Genomic DNA, 20,412 nt, shown 5'->3' with positions numbered 1-20,412 from the left:
GAGGCCCAGGAAGCAAGAGAAGACGGCGTCGACCTACTGGAAGAAGGCCGGCTGTTAGCACTCAGCCGGTCCGCCATCTACCAGCAAGGGCTGCGCCGCTACTACAACCGCAAGGTCAAGCCAAGATCCTTCCAAGAGGGCGACCTTGTGCTTCGGCTAATCCAGCGAACAGCCGGCCAGCACAAGCTCTCGGCCCCTTGGGAAGGCCCCTTCGTCATCAGCAAGGCACTAGGCAACGACTCCTACTACCTGATCGACGCGCAAAAACCAAGAGCACGCAAAAGAGATGACTCCGGCAAGGAGTCGAAGCGACCATGGAATGCAAACCTCCTGAGACGATTTTACAGTTGAAAGCAGTATGTATCATGCTACCCTTTTGTATTAAGTACAAACCAACAGGCCCCCCGAACAGTACTCGGGGACTACCTTCGTTTATCTATGAATGACAAGTGTCATATCCATGAATGTATTATTACATTTGATTTCTTGTCTGGCACCGGGTTCGACTAGTCGGCCCGGGGACTGGCCGCCTTGAGCTATATTAAAAGTTCTACCTGAAGTCAGAAAAGTAGTGTGCCGGCTCCCGAGTCCTCTCTTGTCGAAAGTCGCAGCTCGAAGAACCGACTGTCCGACTAGCAAGAGGCAAGGCAGAAAGGATGCCCACACGAAAGATGGCTAAGGAACAACGAACCTATATAGCAAAGAGACGGCCTCCAAACATGCCTGCCGGCTGTCAGAACAGCCGGCTGGCCGGCTCCCTCAACACTTAGCTTTAGTCCAGCAAAGCTAAAGTACTTCCCCCCCCCCCAATTGGCCAAGCACTCCTCCAGCTACAGATTGCAGAGCAACTGTTGGACTGGGGAGGCGGCAACCAAGGGAGGGCGGCAAAGGAAACAGCGGAAGGACAAAAAGCAAAAGTACGAGGAAAGGCCAAATGCATGCATAAGTTATATATACATATAAAGCCCCCAACGGGCTAGCAACAAACATAAGTTCGAATACACCCAGTGGGTGGAATTGTGCAGACTTAACCAAACATTGTTCCAAAAGTAACAAGACAGGAAAACAAAAGACGGCAGACTAAGGCGCGGTGCGGAGGCCGAGCTGGTCGGTGAAGGCGGCCTCGCCGGCTGAAGGAGTGGCCGCCTAGCGGGTCTCGGCTTGATCACCACCAACGGCAGGCGACGCACTCGCGCGCGACGTGGTGCTGGAGGTGTGGTCAGGCTGAGGCTGGCCGGCTGCTCCACCAGCCGGCTCGGCGTCTTCACCCTCCTCCTCCTCTTCTTCACCCTCGTCGCTGGAGTCGATCTCCTCCGCCGAGTCTTCACCGTCCGCCGGGTTCAGCCCGAACCACTCCTCCGGCTGGGCGACACCGTTGTCGTCTACCTCGGGGGCGAAGACGCTGGTGTCGGTGTAGTCGGCGATCGCCGAAGCCCGCCGGATGATAGCCGGCCGCGCCGGCTCCAGCTCCGTGTCGGCTTGCTGCCGCCAGGTAGCCAGCTGATCCAGGCTCAGGCCGGGATACCAGGCCTTGACGAACTCCAGCGCCCGCCTGGCGCCGGAGCGAGCCGCCGAGGCCTTCCAAGCTTCGAAGCGGCCGACTGCCACCTCCAGCCAGTCGGCAGTCCGACTGGGGGTGCGAGGAACCACTTGGCCGGGCCAGAGGGCGGCCAAGACTTGCGCCCCGGCACGCTGAAGCCGGCGGAGCAGTCGGTGAGCCGGCTGGATGCGGGCCTGGATCGCCAAGAGCTGTTCCTCCAGCGAACGGCCGGCGGTTGGCGAAATCTCGAAGCCAACCTGCCTCCGCGCCTGGCGGCGGGCCTCGATGGTCTGGTTGGCGGCGGTAGAATAGCCAGGGAAATATTCTGCGCAAGAAAGAAGAAGAAAAGAAGAAAAGAGCACCAAATCAGAAAATGAGCCAAAAGTGGCGGATGGCAAGAAAGGACGAAGAGGTAGGCGGCTTACCGTCAACCAGATCTTCGATCTGACCATAGCCAGAAATCAGAGTTTGCCTGGCCTCAGCCCAGCCAGCCGCCTCCGTCTCGTACTCGGCCTGGAGGGCGGCTTCGCGGTCCTGCACCGCCTTCAGAGCCGCCTTGTGGCTTTCCTCCTGGTCGGCCAACCTCTTGGCCAGGCGGTCGCATTCCTGCACCAAGGCGGCGAGCTCGGCATCCTTGGCACGAAGGGCAGTCTGAGACTCCCCCAGCTGTGCCCTCAGGCCGGCGTTGGCCGCTGCAGAGACGGCAGAAAAAGAAATAACAGTAAGAGGAAGTCGTCAAGGAAGATCCGACCCGACTGCTCAGCAGTCGGCCCGAATCTCGGGGACTACACCCACTGGGTGCGCTGACGCGCCCCCACATGAGATAAAGAACAAAGCACGTACCTCGGCTCTCAGTAAGGTCGGCGGTCTTCTGGGTCAGCTCCCGAGCCTGGGAGTTGAAGGCGGCCACACGAAGATTGTGGTAGTCCTGCAAGATAGACAGAAGATCGAAGTAAGAACAAGAATAGCAAAGACAAACCTACTAAGAAGTTCCAAGCCACCTGCTCAGCAGCCGACTCGGAACTCGGGGAGTACACCCAGTGGGTGCGCTGACGCGCCCCCACGGAAGAAATCAAGATCAAGAAGAAATCAAGATCAAGAAGAAATCAAGATCAAGAAGAAATCAAGATCAAGAAGAAGCAAGATGGGAAGACTAACCCGGATGGCCGCCCGCGTCGCAAGGAACTCGTCGGTGAACTGCCTCAGCGCCGTAGCTTGGCCCTGGAGCCGGGTCCGGACGTCCTGCGCAGCCACGTTCATCACGGCCATCCCTCCGCCTGGCGTCCACCCCGAGGTAGCGCTGGCCGCCTCCGCATCCTGGGCCGACGAGCTGGAGCCCATGGCCGGCTGCGGCTCCGACGCGGCCTTCTGCGGCTCCGACGCAGCCTTCCTCGTGCGCCGGCTCGACGGCATCCGGACCGCCATCTCAGTCCTCGCGGCCGGCTCGCCCCCCGCCGACTGTGCAGGCGGCGGATCAGGCCGGCCACCTTGAGCCGCCCCAGTTGGCGGGGTCGGCACCGGCGCCCTCTCCAGGATGATGACGTCGTCGTCTCTCCCCAGCCCTGGCAGGTCGCCGCTGGCTCCCTCCGGCGAGGGCTCCACGTCCCCAGGCGCCATGACGCGCAGCGGGGTGACCATCAAAATCTCCTCCGCCGCCGCCGCGGCTGCAGCCTCCGCTTGGGCCCTGGCAGCGGCGTCAGCGAGCGCCTTCGCCGCCTCCTCCTCCCGCGCCGCCTGAGCGGCGGCCGCCTTCCGTGCCTCCGCCTCTCGCTCCGCCCGCGCCTCCCGTGCGTTCCGTTCTGTCGCCTTCTGAAGGTCGGCATGGGGGTCCACGCGGCGAGTGGTGCTCCCAGACCCCCTCGGCGACTCGACGACGGAGGCGGCAGCCGCCCGCTCAAGCGACAACGGAGCTCTGATCGTTTGGAGAAAAATACAAGGGTTCAGAAACCACCAGAGAAAAGAAAGAAAAAGAGTATACAAAGAAAAATTCGAACTTACGCCGACACGGTCTGCGGTTGCTTCACCGTCTTGCGGAAGCGAGCCGCCTTCGCGGCCGCCTCCTCCCGCCTGGTTGCTGCCGCCCCGCCCCTGGGTTTCTTCGTCCGACTGCCGAACAAACCTTGGGCGGCGCGACGCTTTTGCCCTCCGCCCCGAGCAGGCGGTGGAGCGGAGGAACCCGCGCCGCGTCCAGATGCCGGTGGCGGCGCGGGGCGACTTCGGCCTCATCGTCGTCCGGCCAGTCATCGAAGGTGACTCCGAGCCCGGAGCCGCCTGCTTCGCCGCCGGCTTGACCACCACCCGGCTCGATGTTGTCGTCCATGCCGGCCGCCCCCAAGTCGGGGTCCTCCAGATCGTGTTCCGTCCGGTCGAGGATGAATCGACGCTCCGTGTCTGACCCGCCGGCCGGCCGAAGGAGAGGGCTCTGTCGAAAAACAAGCCGACTAAGTTAGAGTCGGCCAAGAGGAACTCGGCAACAGAGTTAGGAGAAAAAGAAGAAACCAGGAGAGCATACCGTAGGCGGTGGATTGGCTCGGCTGTATGGCTCCTTGCCGAACTGCCACTCTTCGGAGAGTTTGCCGTTCGCGAGGTAGTTCCCATATAGGCGACCTCCTCACGCAGCATGTCCTTGGTGCACATCCGGCTCGGATCGAGCTGGCCGCTCATCTGACAGATCAGATGAGGATGGCTCTGGAGCGGAAGAACCCGGCGCGTGACCAAGGCGGCCAGAAGGTTGGACCCCGTCAGGCCCTCCGACTGGGTCATCACTCGCACTCGGGCGATGGCTGTGGACCCGGCCGGCGTCAGAGTCACGGCCCGGAAGGACCACTGGGGCCGCCTGCCCGCCGGTGGGCCGGCTACGTAAGCCGGCAGGTTGATGTAGTCGCCCCGTGGGGCGATGTTCCGCACGTAGAAGTACGATTTTTGCCACTTCTTCACCGATTGGATCAGCGGGATGACGGGGAAGGGGTTGTCAGCGACCGACCTCCGCAACGCGATGAAGGCGCCAGTCTGAGCCGGCACGCCTTGCATGCGCGTGCCCAGTTTGGACTGGAAGAACTCCCCCCAGAGCTCGAGGGTGGGGAGGACGCCGAGGTAGCCCTCGCACAGGGTGACGAAGGCTGACAGCAGCACCACCGTGTTCGGGGCGAGGTGGTGCGGCTGGAGCTGGTAGAAGTCGAGCCAGGAGCGGAAGAAGGCGCTCGCTGGAAGGCCGATGCCGCGCAAGAAATGCGAGCGGAAGACCACCCGCTCGCCCTCCTGCGGCTCCGGCGTGATTTCCTTCGCCGGCGCGAGGCGGACCTCCACCTTGTCCGTGCTGGGCAGCCGCCGCGTATTGCGGAGGAACTCGACGTGATCATCGTGGACGTTGGAGCCGTCCCAATCCCCGCCATACTGCTCCGTGGCAGGAGGAATGACGAAAACAAGCACGGCGGTGGAGGAGCGTGTGGCGGAAGAGCGCGGCGGCGAGGCGCTGTTGCAAGAAACGGCGAGCGAAGGAAGATGGTGGAAGGGGGAGGAGCGTGCGAGAGCCTGCCGCTCTCCCTCTCCCCCTACTTATAGCCTCGCGAGGTGAGGCCGGGGAGGCCAGACGTGGGGGGGAGACGTGGGATTAACTGCACCCACTCCCCCCACGCCTCGCGATTATTGCGCATAAAGGCGAGCCGAAACTGCCGCAATGAGACGTGCGGGCGGTTTCGGGATGCAGACGAGCCGCGCCTGGGCCCGGGCGCGGACATGGCGGGCCCCTGCCCTGCGGCAACGTCCCGTCGCGCGCGTGGGCTGGCAGGCTTTCCGGCCAAGAGGGGCCACGTGGTTTGCAGACGGCCAGTGGCCGGCCCGCGGCCCGATGCACGCACTGGCGAGCTCCCGCCCTCCGACTCCGGAAGTTTTCGACCAAGGCGGCACGCCTAACCAAGGCTGGCTCCCAGCTGTCGACTTGTTAAGATGGGAAGCTGATCGAGCTTCTCAACTCCTACTCGACCTCGAAGCCCAATTAGCTTCGGGGACTACTGTCGGAGTAAATGGCCACGGGTAGCCTAACCGACTACCCCTGGTTCTTCAGAAAAATTATCAGGCCTTTGGGCCTCCAAGCACTCCAAGCATTGGACCACCTCCCCTGGCCGGCTACCCCCGAAGCCGACTCACGGGAAGCGGCCCAGCCTCAGCAACCTCCCCCCGGATATCCGCGGGGTGGCCGACTCCAGGAAGCCGGCCTCGAAGAGCGCCGACTCCTAGGAGCCGGCCAAGACCACAACCACCAAAGCTATAACCACATAACGGCGACAAGACGGGGTGTGGCCACAGTGCAGCCCACTACCCCCGAAGCCCGAGGCAGGCATGGCCACAGGAGGCCGTACGGGACGGCCGTCTCCCGTTCGGCTCGGCACTGTAGCCATGCCAGCCTCAACGTCATCCACGACAGACTCCCGTACGGCCCACGGGCGGCGGTCCCCTTCAGCCAGAGAGAGGCGTGAAGGCGGCCCGGCCTCCCCCAGTCGGCCAAGGGCGTAGCTGGCCCCCAGAAGCCGGCTACCCCCTCCCTCGAAGCATGCGCCACATTAAGGAGACAAGACGAGGTAAGGCTACAGTGAGAGCCCCCGAGGCGGCCCACTGTAGCCACGCTTACCTCAACGAAGCCCTCATCATCAGGGGCGAGACTACAGTAAGCAGCCGCCGACAAGACCCTAGGCGGTGGGACCGGCCTGTCGACCAAGAAGCCGGCAGCCGGCGGGACCCACCAGTCGGCGGGCCCCAGCAGCCTGCGGAGAAGCCGGCGAGCACAGACACTGACGGCTGGGACCAGAGCCCAGCCGGATTACAATTGTACCCCCGGGGGTAGCCCTATATAAACCCCCCGGAGCACCCATGCAAAGGGTTGGCTTCTAAGCATAGCACACGCACCATAGAGAGAGAAGTGAGAGCTAGCCTTGTTCTTCTTCTCCCTTGAACCCCACAGCTCTAGGAGCGATTGTAGCCACTTTTACCGATCTAGTGATCATGCAGAGACCCCGCAGAGCAGGACTAGGGGTGTTATCTCCTCGGAGAGCCCCGAACCTGGGTAAGATCCGCCGGCGTGCATGTCTTCGCTTCATCCCGTTTCCAGGCACCGGCGACGTCTTATTGGCACCCACAATGATAAGCCACCTGTTGGCATATGTCGCACCAACCACCCGACATCTTGGCCGCCTCCTCTCTCTCCCACTAAAGCCCATGTAGGCCCATTTAGCCCTCGGGGGGTTCCGGTAACCCCCCCCCCCCCCGGTACTCCGGTATATGCCCGAACTCATCTGAAACCTTTCCGGTGTCCAAACATAACCTTCCAATATATCAATCTTCATGTCTCGACCATTTCGAGACTCCTCGTCATGTACGTGATCGCATCCGGGACTCCGAACTACCTTCGGTACATCAAAACACATAAACTCATAATACCGATCGTCATCGAACGTTAAGCATGCGGACCCTACGGGCTGGAGAACTATGTAGACATGACCGAGACTCACTTCCGGTCAATAACGAATAGCGGAACCTGGATGCTCATATTGGTTCCTACATATTCTACGAAGATCTTTATCGGTCAAACCGCATAACAACATACGTTGTTCCCTTTGTCATCGGTATGTTACTTGCCCGAGATTCGGTCATCGGTATCTCAATACCTAGTTCAATCTCATTACCGGCAAGTCTCTTTAGTCGTTCTGTAATGCATCATCCCGTGGCTAACTCATTAATCACATTGCTTGCAAGGCTTATAGTGATGTGCATTACCGAGAGGGCCCAGAGATACCTCTCAGACAATCGGAGTGACAAATCCTAATCTCGATCTATGCCAACTCAACAAACACCATCGGAGACACCTGTAGAGCATCTTTATAGTCACCCAGATACGCTGTGACGTTTGATAGCACACTAAGTGTTCCTCCGGTATTCGGGAGTTGCATAATCTCATAGTCATAGGAACATGTAAAGTTATGAAGAAAGCAATAGCAATAAACTAAACGATCATAGTGCTAAGCTAACGGATGGGTCAAGTCAATCACATCATTCTCTAATGATGTGATCCCGTTCATCAAATGAAAACTCATGTCTATGGCTAGGAAACTTAACCATCTTTGATTAAAGAGCTAGTCAAGTAGAGGCATACTAGTGACACTCTGTTTGTCTATGTATTCACACATGTACTAAGTTTCCGGTTAATACAATTCTAGCATGAATAATAAACATTTATCATGATATAAGGAAACATAAATAACAACTTTATTATTGCCTCTAGGGCATATTTCCTTCAGTCTCCCACTTGCACTAGAGTCAATAATCTAGTTCACATCGTCATGTGATTTCACACCAATAGCTCACAGCTTTATGTGATTAGTTCACATCTCCATGTGACTAATACCCAAAGGGTTTACTAGAGTCTATAATCTAGTTCACATCACTATGTGATTAACACCCAAAGAGTGATCATGTTTTGCTTGTGAGAGAAGTTTAGTCAACGGGTCTGCCACATTCAGAGCCGTATGTATTTTGCAAATTTCTATGTCTACAATGCTCTGCACGAGGTCTTTCTTTGAAAAAAACTCCTTTCAAACACTCCTTTATGCTTTCTAGAAAATTCTACATTATTTCAGATCAACAATATGTCATTCACATATACTTATCAGAAATGTTGTGGTGCTCCCACTCACTTTCTTGTAAATACAGGCTTCACTGCAAGTCTGTATAAAACCATATGCTTTGATCAACTTATCAAAGCATATAATCCAACTCCGAGATGCTTGCACCAGTCCATAGATGGATCGCTGGAGCTTGCACATTTTGTTAGCACCTTTAGGATTGACAAAACCTTCTGGTTGTATCATATACAACTCTTCTTTAATAAACCCATTAAGGAATGTAGTTTTGATCTCATTTGCCAGATTTCATAAAATGTGGCAATTGCTAACATGATTCGGACAGACTTTAAACATAGATACGAGTAAGAAAATCTCATCGTAGTCAACATCTTGAACTTGTCAAAAAACCCTTTTCGACAAGTCGAGCTTTGTAGATAGTAACACTACTATCAGCGTCCGTCTTCCTCTTGAAGATCCATATATTCTCAATGGCTTGCCGATCATCGGGCAAGTCCACCAAAGTCCACAATGTTGTCATACAAGGATTCTATCTCAGATTTCATGGCCTCAAGCCATCTGTTGGAATCTGGGCTCATCATCGCTTCATCATAGTTCGTAGGTTCATCATGGTCTAGTAACATGACTTCCAGAATAGGATTACCGTACCACTCTGGTGCGGATCTTACTCTGGTTGACCTCCGAGATTTGGTAGTAACTTGATCAGAAGTTTCATGATCATCATCATTAGCTTCCTCACTGATTGGTTTACAAATCACTGGAACTGACTTCTGTGATGTACTACTTTCCAATTGGGGAGAAGGTACAATTACCTCATCAAGTTTTACTTTCCTCCCACTCACTTCTTTCAAGAGAAAATCCTTCTCTAGAAAGGATCCATTCTTGGCAAAAAAATATCTTGCCTTTGGATCTGTGATAGAAGGTGTACCCAACGGTCTCCTTTAGGTATCCTATGAAGACACATTTCCCCGATTTGGGTTTGAGCTTATCAGGTTGAAACTTTTTCACATAAGCATCGCCGCCCCAAACTTTAAGAAACGACAACTTAGGTTTCTTGCCAAACCACAGTTCATATGGTGTCATCTCAATGGATTTAGATGGTGCCCTATTTAACGTGAATGCAGCTGTCTCTAATGCATAACCCCAAAACGATAGTGGTAAATCGGTAAGAGACATCATAAATCGCACTATATCTAATAAAGTATGGTTATGACGTTCGGACACACCATTATGCTGTGGTGTTCTGGGTGGCATGAGTTGCGAAACTATTCCACATTGTTTCAAATGAAGACCAAACTCATAACTCAAATATTCGTCTCTGCGATCAGATCATAGAAACTTTATTTTCTTGTTACGATGATTTTCCACTTCACCCTGAAATTCTTTGAACTTTTCAAATGTTTCATACTTATGTTTTCTTCAAGTAGATATACCCATATCTGCTCAAATCATCCGTGAAGGTCAAAAAATAACGATACCCGCCGCGAGCCTCTACACTTATCGGACCGCATACATCAGTATGTATTATTCCCAATAAGTCAGTTGCTCGCTCCATTGTTTCGGAGAACGGGGTCTTAGTCATGTTGCCCATGAGGCATGGTTCGCAAGCATCAAGTGATTAATAATCAAGTGATTCCAAAAATCCATGAGCATGGAGTTTCTTCATGCGCTTTACACCAATATGACCTAAACGGCAGTGCCACATATAAGTTGCACTATCATTATTAACTTTGCATCTTTTGGCTTCAATATGAATATGTGTAGCATTACGATCGAGATTCAATAAACCATTTATATTGAGTGTATGACCATAGAAAGTTTTATTCATGTAAATAGAACAACAATTATTCTTTGACTTAAATGAATAACCGTATTGCGATAAACATGATCCAATCATATTCATGCTCAACGCAAACACCAAATAACTTTTATTTTAGGTTCAACACAAATCCCGAAGGTAAAGGGAGTGTGTGATGGTGATCTTATCAACCTTGGAATCACTTCCAACTCACATCATCACCTCGCCCTTAACTAGTCTTTGTTTATTTTGCAACCTCCGTTTCGAGTTACTACTCTTAGCAACTGAACCAGTATCAAATATTGAGGGGTTGCTATAAACACTAGTAAAGTACACATCAATAACATGTATATCAAATATACCTTTGTTCACTTTGCCATCCTTCCTATCCGCCAAGTATCTAGGGCAGTTCCACTTCCAGTGACCATTTCCTTTGTAGTAGAAGCACTCAGTTTCAGGCTTGGGTCTAGCTTTGGGCTTCTTCATGGGAGTGGCAACTTACTTGCCATTCTTCTTGAAATTCCCTTTCTTTCCCTTGCCTTTTACTTGAAACTAGTGGTCTTGTTAACCATCAACATTTGATGCTTTTCTTGATTTCTACCTTCGTCGATTTCAGCATCACGAAGAGCTCGGGAATCATTTTTGCCATCCCTTGCATATTATAGTTCATCACAAAGTTCCAATAACTTGGTGATAGTGACTAGAGAACTTTGTCAATCACTATTTTATCTGGAAGATTAACTCCCACTTGATTCAAGCGATTGTAGTACTCAGACAATCTGAGCACATGCTCACTGGTTGAGCTATTCTCCTCCATCTTGTAGGCAAAGTACTTGTCAGAGGTCTCATACCTCTCGACTCGGGCATGAGTCTAAAATACCAATTTCAGCTCTTGGAACATCTTATATGCTCTATGGCATTCAAAACGTTTTTGAAGTCCCGGTTCTAAGCCGTAAAGCATGGCACACTAAACTATCAAGTAGTTATCATACCGAGCTTGCCAAACGTTCATAACGTTTGCATCTGCTCCTGCAATAGGTCTGTCACCTAGCGGTGCATCAAGGACATAATTCTTCCGTGCAGCAATGAGGATAATCCTCAGATCACGGGCCTAGTCCGCATCATTGCTACTATCATCTTTCAACATAGTTTTCTCTAGGAACATATCAAAAATAAACGGGGAGCTACATCGCGAGCTATTGATCTACAACATAGTTATCCAAATACTACCAGGACTAAGTTCATGATAAATTAAAGTTCAATTAATCATATTACTTAAGAACTCCCACTTAGATAGACATCCCTCTAATCATCTAAGTGATCACGTGATCCATATCAACTAAACCATGTCCGATCATCACATGAGATGGAGTAGTTTTCAATGGTGAACATCACTATGTTGATCATATCTACTATATGATTCACGCTCGACCTTTCGGTCTCAGTGTTCCCAGGCCATATCTGCATATGCTAGGCTCGTCAAGTTTAACCCGAGTATTCTGCGTGTGCAAAAACTGGCTTGCACCCGTAGTATGTGAACGTAGAGCTTAACACCCGATCATCACGTGGTGTCTCAGCACGAAGAACTGTCGCAACGGTGCATATTCAGGGAGAACACTCCTAGTAATAAAAGACACATCCGTGACATTTTGGGCTGAACAATTTTTTTTTTCTGTCATACATATGACACTTCTATGACGATAATTGTGACAAAACCCGGTATCATCATAGATGTGGTGGGCTCCTACTTCTATAACAAAAAACCATGACAGAAAATGGGCTTTTTGTCCTGGGCGGGCCGGAGACGCTGCTGCATGACATTCTTTGGGCCGTCCATGACGGAAAAAACCGTGGTAGAAGCGAGGGCGAGGAAAATTTCGGCGAGTTCCCGGTTACGGTGGGAGGTCGGGGGCCGAGCGATGCGCGTTTCTCTCGTACACGTACGTGTGTGTGTGCGAGGCGTTGGCTCTAACTGAACCCGAGCGAGGCGTTGGGCTCTAACTGAACCCGAGCGATTGCACTGCAGGCTACACGTTACTGAACCCGAGCGATCGATCGATGGCTGTTAACTGAACCCGATCGAGCGATTCCTTCGCTACTGCTGCTAACTGAAGCCGATCGATGCTGCCTCTGGGATGAACAATGAGCGTTGCGGGGGGGTTTGGATGAACAGTGAGCGGTGGCGTTGCCTCTGGATGAACAGGACCCCGTGGTGTGTTGAGGGCTGGATGAACAGTAGACGGTGGAGGGGTGCCCATGGAGGGGTGGTTGAACAGGACCCCGTGGTGTGGAGGGCTGGATGAACAGTAGACGGTGGAGGGGTGGTTGAACAGGACCCCGTGGTGTGGAGGGCTGGATGAACAGTAGACGGTGGAGGGGTGCCCGTGGAGGGGTGGTTGAACAGTAGCCGGTGGAGTAGCGCGCGGTGGAGGCTGGATGAACAAGAGCCCGTGGAGGCTGGAGGAGGTCGACGGTAGCCCGTGGAGGCTGGAGGAGGTCGACGGTGGAGATGAACAGTATCCCGTGGAGTCCCGTTTTGCGGTACGCCACACCCCTCCCGATGAACAGGACCCCCGTTTTGACCGTAGGAGGTCTGTTTCGTCCGTTTTGCGGTACGCCACACCCCTCCCGATCAACAGGACCCCCGTTTCGACCGTAGGAGGTCCGTTTCATCCGTTTTGCGGTACGCCACACCCCTCCCGATCAACAGGACCCCCGTTTCGACCGTAGGAGGTCTGTTTCGTCCATTTTGCGGTACGCCAGACCCCTCTCGATGAACAGGATCCCGTTTCGAACATGGCCGGTCGAACACAAGGCCGTTTCCTCTGTTCTGTGGTACGCCGGGCCTCGTTTCCATCGCCTGTTCCGTCCAAGCCCTCCAGATGAACACGACCACGCATTCCATTCCGACCCAGCCGGTTGGCTCCCACGCGTTCCGTTGCCTCCCGATGAACACGACGCATTCCGTTGCCTCCCCATGAACACGACGCATTCCGTTGCCTCCCCATGAACACGATGACGATGCTGTTTCTCTGTTCCGACCCAGCCATGTCAACGAGCGCTCGCCGTACGTATACGCGAGTAGGCGTTCCAGACCCCGCCTGTATGTACACATACGTGGCCGTATTTTCTTTCTTGCACCCTGGCCGCTGTACGTACGTGTACATGCTACGTGCGCGCCTCTACTACGACACGTGCGCGCCTCTACATCCACCAGTATATATGTACGTACACGCTCGCGACCAGAATGACAACGCTACATACGCTTCGACCAGGTGGGTCCCGACTGTCAGGCACTTCCTTGTGTGCGAAGATGTAGCTGGTGGGTCCCAGCAGTCAGGGGGGCGAATCATTTTGTTTTTTTTTGCCCGGACGCACTTCCTTGCGTGCGAAGGTGTAGCTGGTGGGTCCCAGCAGTTAAGGGGGAAACATTTTTTTCGCGAAATACGGTGGCCCGTCCGGTGGGTCCCCGTTGTCAGTTGGAGGAATAATTATTTTGCGCGTAATAAGGAGGCACTTCCTTGCAGCGGCCGTGGACCCAGCTGTCAGCGTCTCCATGCACAGTACTCTTCCGATGAAAGTCGGTCGTTGACCACATTGACCACGCCGCGTCGAGAGCACCACGGCGGTGGACGACGGCGAGGCCTAGGAAGGGGACGACACGTAGGCAGGGAAGACTCGGCAGTTGTTTCCCACACGGAGGGGAGTATGACTGTACGAGGGTTTACTGGTTCGTCTGTCGTCGCCGAAGAATAACAGCAGGTGTGGGTGAGTAGAGGGATGGCTAGGCCAGCGATGGGAGTACGGTGGGGCGGTGAGGCCTGCGCGGCAGCACAGCCGGCCGCGGGGAGGAGGGAGCAGGCAGTCCCGCTGGCGCTTGTTTGAGCGGCTGGAGCAGGAAGAGCAGACACTGAAGAAGCATGAAGGCCGTTGGATGGACATCCAACAGTCAGTGCTTGTGCGTCAACCTTTTTTTTAGGAAAGCCTCAAATCTGTGGAAAACAGCATACAGCCCATTTGCCATTATTTCTAATAATTTACAGCCCATTTGCTAATTCTTAAGGTTTTTTTGGAGCTCATATTCTTTTTGTTAGCATTACAGCCCATATTGTGGCCACGGTTAAAAAATTATACGAAATTTTGCATATTTCGGTGCGGATCCGAACTGTTTTTAATCCCAAAATTTCGACTCACATTCAAACTGATTTTAAAAATAAATGTATATCAATATAAATCCAACAAATTCTCCATGCATAAAAATTAATGTAATTTAGAATCTTGAAATGAAAAAAAAAGATATTTGAAACTAATTGCCGGTTTGATGTGTTTTAAAAGTGTACAACCCATTTCTCATTACTGATGGGCCATTTTCTCGGCCAGCCGAATGAAAGCTCTCCTCGTCTTGAAAGATTTGCAGCCCAACAGGCGTGACAAAGCGACTTACTTGGCAAATCACAAAAAAGCTGGGCTGTGGCCGTGGACCCAGCTGTCAGCCTCTCCACATACAGTACTCTTCCGATGGAAGTCGTTCCTTGACCACATTGACCACGCCACGCAGAGAGCACCACGGCGGTGGACGACGGCGAGGCCTAGGAAGGGGACGACGCGGAGCCGGGGAAGACGCGGGAGTGGAAGCCCGCGTGGAGAGGAGTACGAGGGTTCACTGGTTCGGCTGCGGTGTGAGGCTGCCGTCGCCGCAGGGCCTGGCCAGCTATGGGAATAGTAGGGGGCGGTGAGGCCTCTGCGGCAGCACAGCCGGCCACAGGAGGCAGGAGCATGCGGCACGACCGGCGCTGCTTTGGGCGGCTGGAGCAAAAAGACCAGAGGTTGAAGAAGCACTACGGCCGTTGGATGGACATCGTACGGTCACTGGTGCTAGAATCGTTCATATTGACTAAGTTGACAAAGCCCTTCGTCCCCGTCAACTTAGTAGGCCCACAAGTTAGCCTCCCACTAAGGTGGGTCCCAGCTAGCCGGGGGAGTATTCATTTTTTTGTGCGTAATAAGGAGGCACTTCCGGTGGGTCCGAGCTGACAGCGGGGGGAACATTTTTTTCGCGAAATACGGTGGCCCATCCGGTGGGTCCCAGTAGTCAGGGGGAAACGATTTTTTTCGCAAAATACTGGTGGCCCGTCCGGTGGGTCCCCGCTGTCAGGTGGAGGAATAATTATTTTCCGCGTAATAAGGAGGCACTTCCTTGCGGCTGCCGTGGACCCAGCTGTCAGCCTCTCCATGTACAGTACTCTTCCGATGGAAGTCGGTCGTTGCCGTCGCCGGAGAATAACAGCATGTGTGGGTGAGTAGAGGGATGGCTAGGCCAGCGATGGGAGTACGATGGGGCCGTGAGGCCTGCACGGCAGCATAGCCAGCAGCGGGAGGAGGGAGCAGGCAGTCCCGCCGGCGCTTGTTTGAGCGGCTAGAGCATGAAGAGCAGAGATTGAAGAAGCACGACAGCTGGATGGACATCCAACAGTCACTGCTCTCGTGTGTTGACTAAGTTGACAGGGCGTTGCGTGTGCGTCAACCATTTTTTTTATGAAAGCATACACGTCAACCTGTAGTAGGCGCACAAGTCAGCCTCAAATCTATGGAAAACAGCATACAGCCCATCTGACATTATTTCTAATAATGTACAGCCCATTTGCTAATTCTTAAGAATTTTTTTGGAGCCCATCTTCTTTTTGTTAGCATTACACCCCATATTGTGGCCACGGTTAAAAAGTATACGAAATTTTGCATATTTCGGTGCGGTCAACTGTTTTTAATCCAGAAATATCGATTCACATTCAAACTATTTTGAAAAATAATTTATATAAATATAAAATCCAAATAATTGTCCACGCATAAAAATCAATGGAATTTAAGATCTTGTAATGAAAAAAATGAAACTAATTCCCGGTTTGATGTGTTTTAAAAATGTACAACCCATTTCTGGGCAAACCGAATGAAACTCTCCTCGTCTTGAAAGATTTGCAGCCCAGCAGGGCCGATAAAGCAAGTAGGCCTTGTTTGGGTATTTCTTTAAAAAATAGAACTGGGCTAGCCATTTTCAGCAAGAAAAAAACACAACTGGGCTCATGATGTGGTAAACATAAATAAAACCCTGGCTAGACGGGCCACAGCCCCCGCACAGCCCCGTTGTTACCCTGATCCGTCGCTAAAACTAGTATAAATAACAACTGCTTGTTCCTCAAAAAAACTGCGCGACTTGCTGGGTCCCTGGTGTCAGCCGCTCGTAGTGTAATTCTCTCGTTTATTGACTACGTTGACAATGGCGTGAGCCCCAGATGTCCAACCATTAGGAGGAACCATATTTTTGGGCTTGTACTATAGAGGCACTTGCTTGCGTACTGCCATGACGCTGGTGGGTCCCTACTGTCATCCTCTCCACGTACAGTCATCTCCTTGTTCCTCTCGGTTGTTGACGACGTTGACAACGCAAGAGGGCGGCGCACCGCGCACGGTGAGCGAACCAAGGCCGCAAGGCGGAGGACGACGGCGAGGCCTCGGACGGAACGAACAGGAGCCGTTGAAGATGCGCCGGTCCAGTCGCAGGCGGAGGGGAGTACGAGGGTTGACTGGTTCGGGCGCGGGTGCGTGTTGGGGCTGACGTCGCCGGAGAATAACAGGACGTGTGGGGGAATAGAGGGAGGGACTGGCCAACGTTGGAGGGTACGTACGGTAGGGCGGCGGAGGCGCAGCCAGCCATGGGAGGCGGGAGCAGGCGGAGCCGACGGGGTGGTTTGGTTTGGGCGGCTGGAGGAAGAAGAAGACAAGAGATAGAAGATACACGACAGATGTTGGATGTCAATCCAACGGCTGGTAGGCAGAATCGTTTGTTGACTGGCTAGTAAGTCGACACCACCTTGGATAGGCTATTTCCTCGCGGGTCCCAAATGTCAGAATCCAAATCTGTCACGGTCATGCAGCCTTTCCTATGAAAATTTACAGCCCATTTGATGTGCTAGTTCGAAATAAGTTTGTGGGTGCTGGTGGGGGCTAATCACTTGGCTTCTGTAATGCACAGTGAGCTCAAGCAGCCGGCGAGAGTGATGTTATTTCCCTTGGTTGGGATTTGTTACAATATTTCACTCTAAATTAAACGAATGGCAAGCCATTTGCCTTGTTTCAAAGAAAATATGACAGTCACAGCCGAGTTGAAAAGGGCAGGAACATCTAACTCCAGCTTACAAACTGTACAAAAGCACGAGGGTTAATTGTTCATCAGGTTTACAAAAAAACCAGATTGAAAAGGGCAACAACATCTAACTCCAGCACTGTTTTCGGCAGTCACAGTCAAATGGATCGGTCAGGTCCATAGAATGAACATCCTGGGTCGTAAAATTTACTGGATTATGACCACAATATGTTGTAAATAGAAGCCCGGCACGTTCAGAAGCTCTTTTGCCCACCTGAAACTCCTTTTTTTGCTCTTCGACATACCCATCCGTCAAAACCATGCTGCTGATAAACTTAAGCCTGATGGACAATAGTAACCTCGCATTCAGCAGGAAGAATGTGACAAATCTTGTGTTTGCACGGTTGGCTACATATCGTTCTAGCGTTATTGTCTTCAATCGAATCTCATGAGAAGTGAGAAAATCCCGATGCTTACGAATCCACCGATTGGTTATAACTTTCTTACCCCGTCCTGTTGCCTAAATAGACATGAAGATTGAAAACAGTTAAGGTCTAAAAGAAGAGTGTCGAAAGAGCAACAGCTGAACGGTTAATTCTAGTACACTATATGCGGGCTTCCAATGTGCGTGAAATTATCACCTTTATATACAACTTCTCCAGACATGGAAAGCATTGCAGCAAGCCAATAATCTTGTTCAGATCAAAACTATTCATTTGGATATATAAGATCTTGACAGAATCCAGCACCATTGATAGGCCATCCATGGAGAAACTCTTCATTGAGCATAGAACATAATATTAGTACAAAATGTGTACTCCAAGATGATATATAAATTATGCGCAGAAATTTAAAATGCAGCTTATGGTTACAAGTGTAGATGATAATATAAAGTACCTGAAGAACTGTGGAGCCAAACACCATATTGAAATGAGCACAGAGATCATGTATTACACCCAAGGTCTCCAGTTTAGGCGCAGAGAGGACGGTTATTTGCAACGGTGAATAACTAGAATCAAGGATCAACCTTTGAAGTGAAGGGGCATCTTGGATGATGAGCTGCCTTCCGTCAAAAGAAATTCCAATTCTTACAAGGTTAGGCGACTTTATTTGGAGACAACCGATTCTAACTGTGAAAACAAGCACCAAGCACTCCAGCGCAGGGCAACTGGAGTGGATGATGCTGTGCAATGAGGCCTCCGATATACGAACCCGCACAAGTGAAAGTTTCTTGAGAAATGGGAGTCGAAGGTTTAGTACCAGATTGTCTGGTAGGTAGCACAGCGCAAAGGTGGCGGTGTGGAGAGAGGACGAAAACCGCGAGATGGACATCGGTGCTGAGGGCACAAGTTCATGGCGTTCGGTATGTGGTATGTGATTTCCAGGGGAATAGTAGAACTCAAGCAGCTGTAGTTCTGTGAATTCAGGGGATTTCAGCCAGGCGTCCACCGTGCAGGGCATGGTATGCTTGCTCAGGTAGCATGACGGGATGCAGAGGCTTTGAACGGAGCCCTGGTGGGAGGAGATGATGGCTCTGGGGATTTCAAAATCATTGAAGAGAGATAGCTGACGACAGTCGAGATTAAGGGGCACGGCGCGCCATAGAGGGCGCCACCGAATTGAGAGGACTTGGGTGCGGCAGCAATCCTTGGTGGGGAGAAGCGAGATGATCTCCCCAAGGACGGCGTCCGGGAGATCGCTGATGCGGTCCACCCGAGATTCTACGGGTTCCTGGGATCCGGTGGGGGCGGGGTCGCCGCTTCTCCCCGCGCTGCCGGGTGTGGGATCTACAACAGGCGTCGCCGTTGGCGGGAGCCTCATCTTCTTGGCGCTGGGGTCAGCCGACTCCATTTTCCTCGAGGGCGTCGCGTCGCGCTCACGGATTTGAGCAGAGTAACGAATGACGAGCCTAGTTGTAGTGCGAGCGAAGAAGAAGGGGAGCTGGGGGTTTTCTGTAGGAGTGAGGAAGAAGGGGAGCTGGGGTTTTCTGTAGAAGTGAGGTGAGGAATTTGGGGGTACGAGTGGAGCGAGCTGACGTGAGGTGGGTGGGAGCGAGGAGGAAGAAGAGCACCCAGGTTTTTGGGGGGGGGGTGTGCTGGGTGTGGGTAGCGCCTCTCATTCAGTAAATATATGGGCTTTTGAATTGATTTTACTATTTACTAGTGTGGATGGGCTGTTTTGTCTTGGGCCCAGAGAAACAATTACTACTAGTACAGTGGAGACACTCTACAGCTACCCAGAAAAACAATTACTACTAGTACAGTGGAGACACTCTACCGCTTCTGGCTCCTCCTAGGTCATTGAAACGTCTCCCTCTACTGAATGCCGTTATACTTTTGTTCACCGACATGCGGGCCATGCAGCGCGCGGGCCCAAATGCCATCCACCAAATTAGAAGGCAGTATGCAGGCGGAGAGTCACCCCGGTCGTAGCGCGGCAGTAACGAGCCGTCGTATCACAAAACCCCACCTCCCCGCAGTCTAAGTTTGACGGACGAAGCAACCATCATTTCACTCTTCGCTGAATCCCCTTCTCCCTCACCGTCTTCAAGAAAGGCAACACTCGCATCTGCCACTGTTCTTCTCTCCGAACGAAGGGAAGGTAAGCGGATCCGTGATGTTGGTATATTTTCGTTCAGAGAAAAAAAAGAACTTTTGCAAAGCAGTAACCGATCCTCACTCTCTTTTTTGTTTCATTGTCATTGCGATTGTGTTTTCCTTTCAGTGGTCTCCTAGTATTCGTCAGTTTCATGATGGACCAAGGAGAACCAGGCAAAGATCTGCCGATATTGGAGCAGACGCGGGAGGCTGATCCCCACGAGACAGAGAGCTCCAAGAAGATGGAGGCAACCACCGAGCCGACCCCAGATACGCTCACGGCCACTACTGAGATGGTCAACGCCCCGTTTGAGGTTACAGCCCCCGTGGCACTGCAGGAGCAGTTTTCCCCCTTCGAGGATGTGTCCCCCCCCCCCCCGCTGAGCTGCCCAAGGTGATTTCCTTCTTTGCCGATCTCGATTGTGGTTTTTCATCTAAGTATGTGGTGATTTTTTTAGAAAAGGAAGTATGTGGTGATTAATAATGCAAAATTTTATTAGCTTCGATGCCATGCTATACATAGTGGTTTAAATAACTTGTGTTTCTTATACTGAAAAGTAATTCAGAATTTGTTTCTGTTTCAATTAGAGCCCTGATGCAGACAAGGATTGTGTGGTTGTACATGTCACTCGCTATGAGGCGGACGACCTGAATATACGCACTGGGAAAACAGAGTTCTTAGGCTGTTGGATCCTGGAAGCCATTTG

This window comes from Triticum aestivum, chromosome 2D, assembly GCF_018294505.1.
Source record: "Triticum aestivum cultivar Chinese Spring chromosome 2D, IWGSC CS RefSeq v2.1, whole genome shotgun sequence".
In the NCBI taxonomy this organism is placed as follows: Eukaryota; Viridiplantae; Streptophyta; class Magnoliopsida; order Poales; family Poaceae; genus Triticum; species Triticum aestivum.
This window is presented reverse-complemented; position numbering follows the sequence as displayed.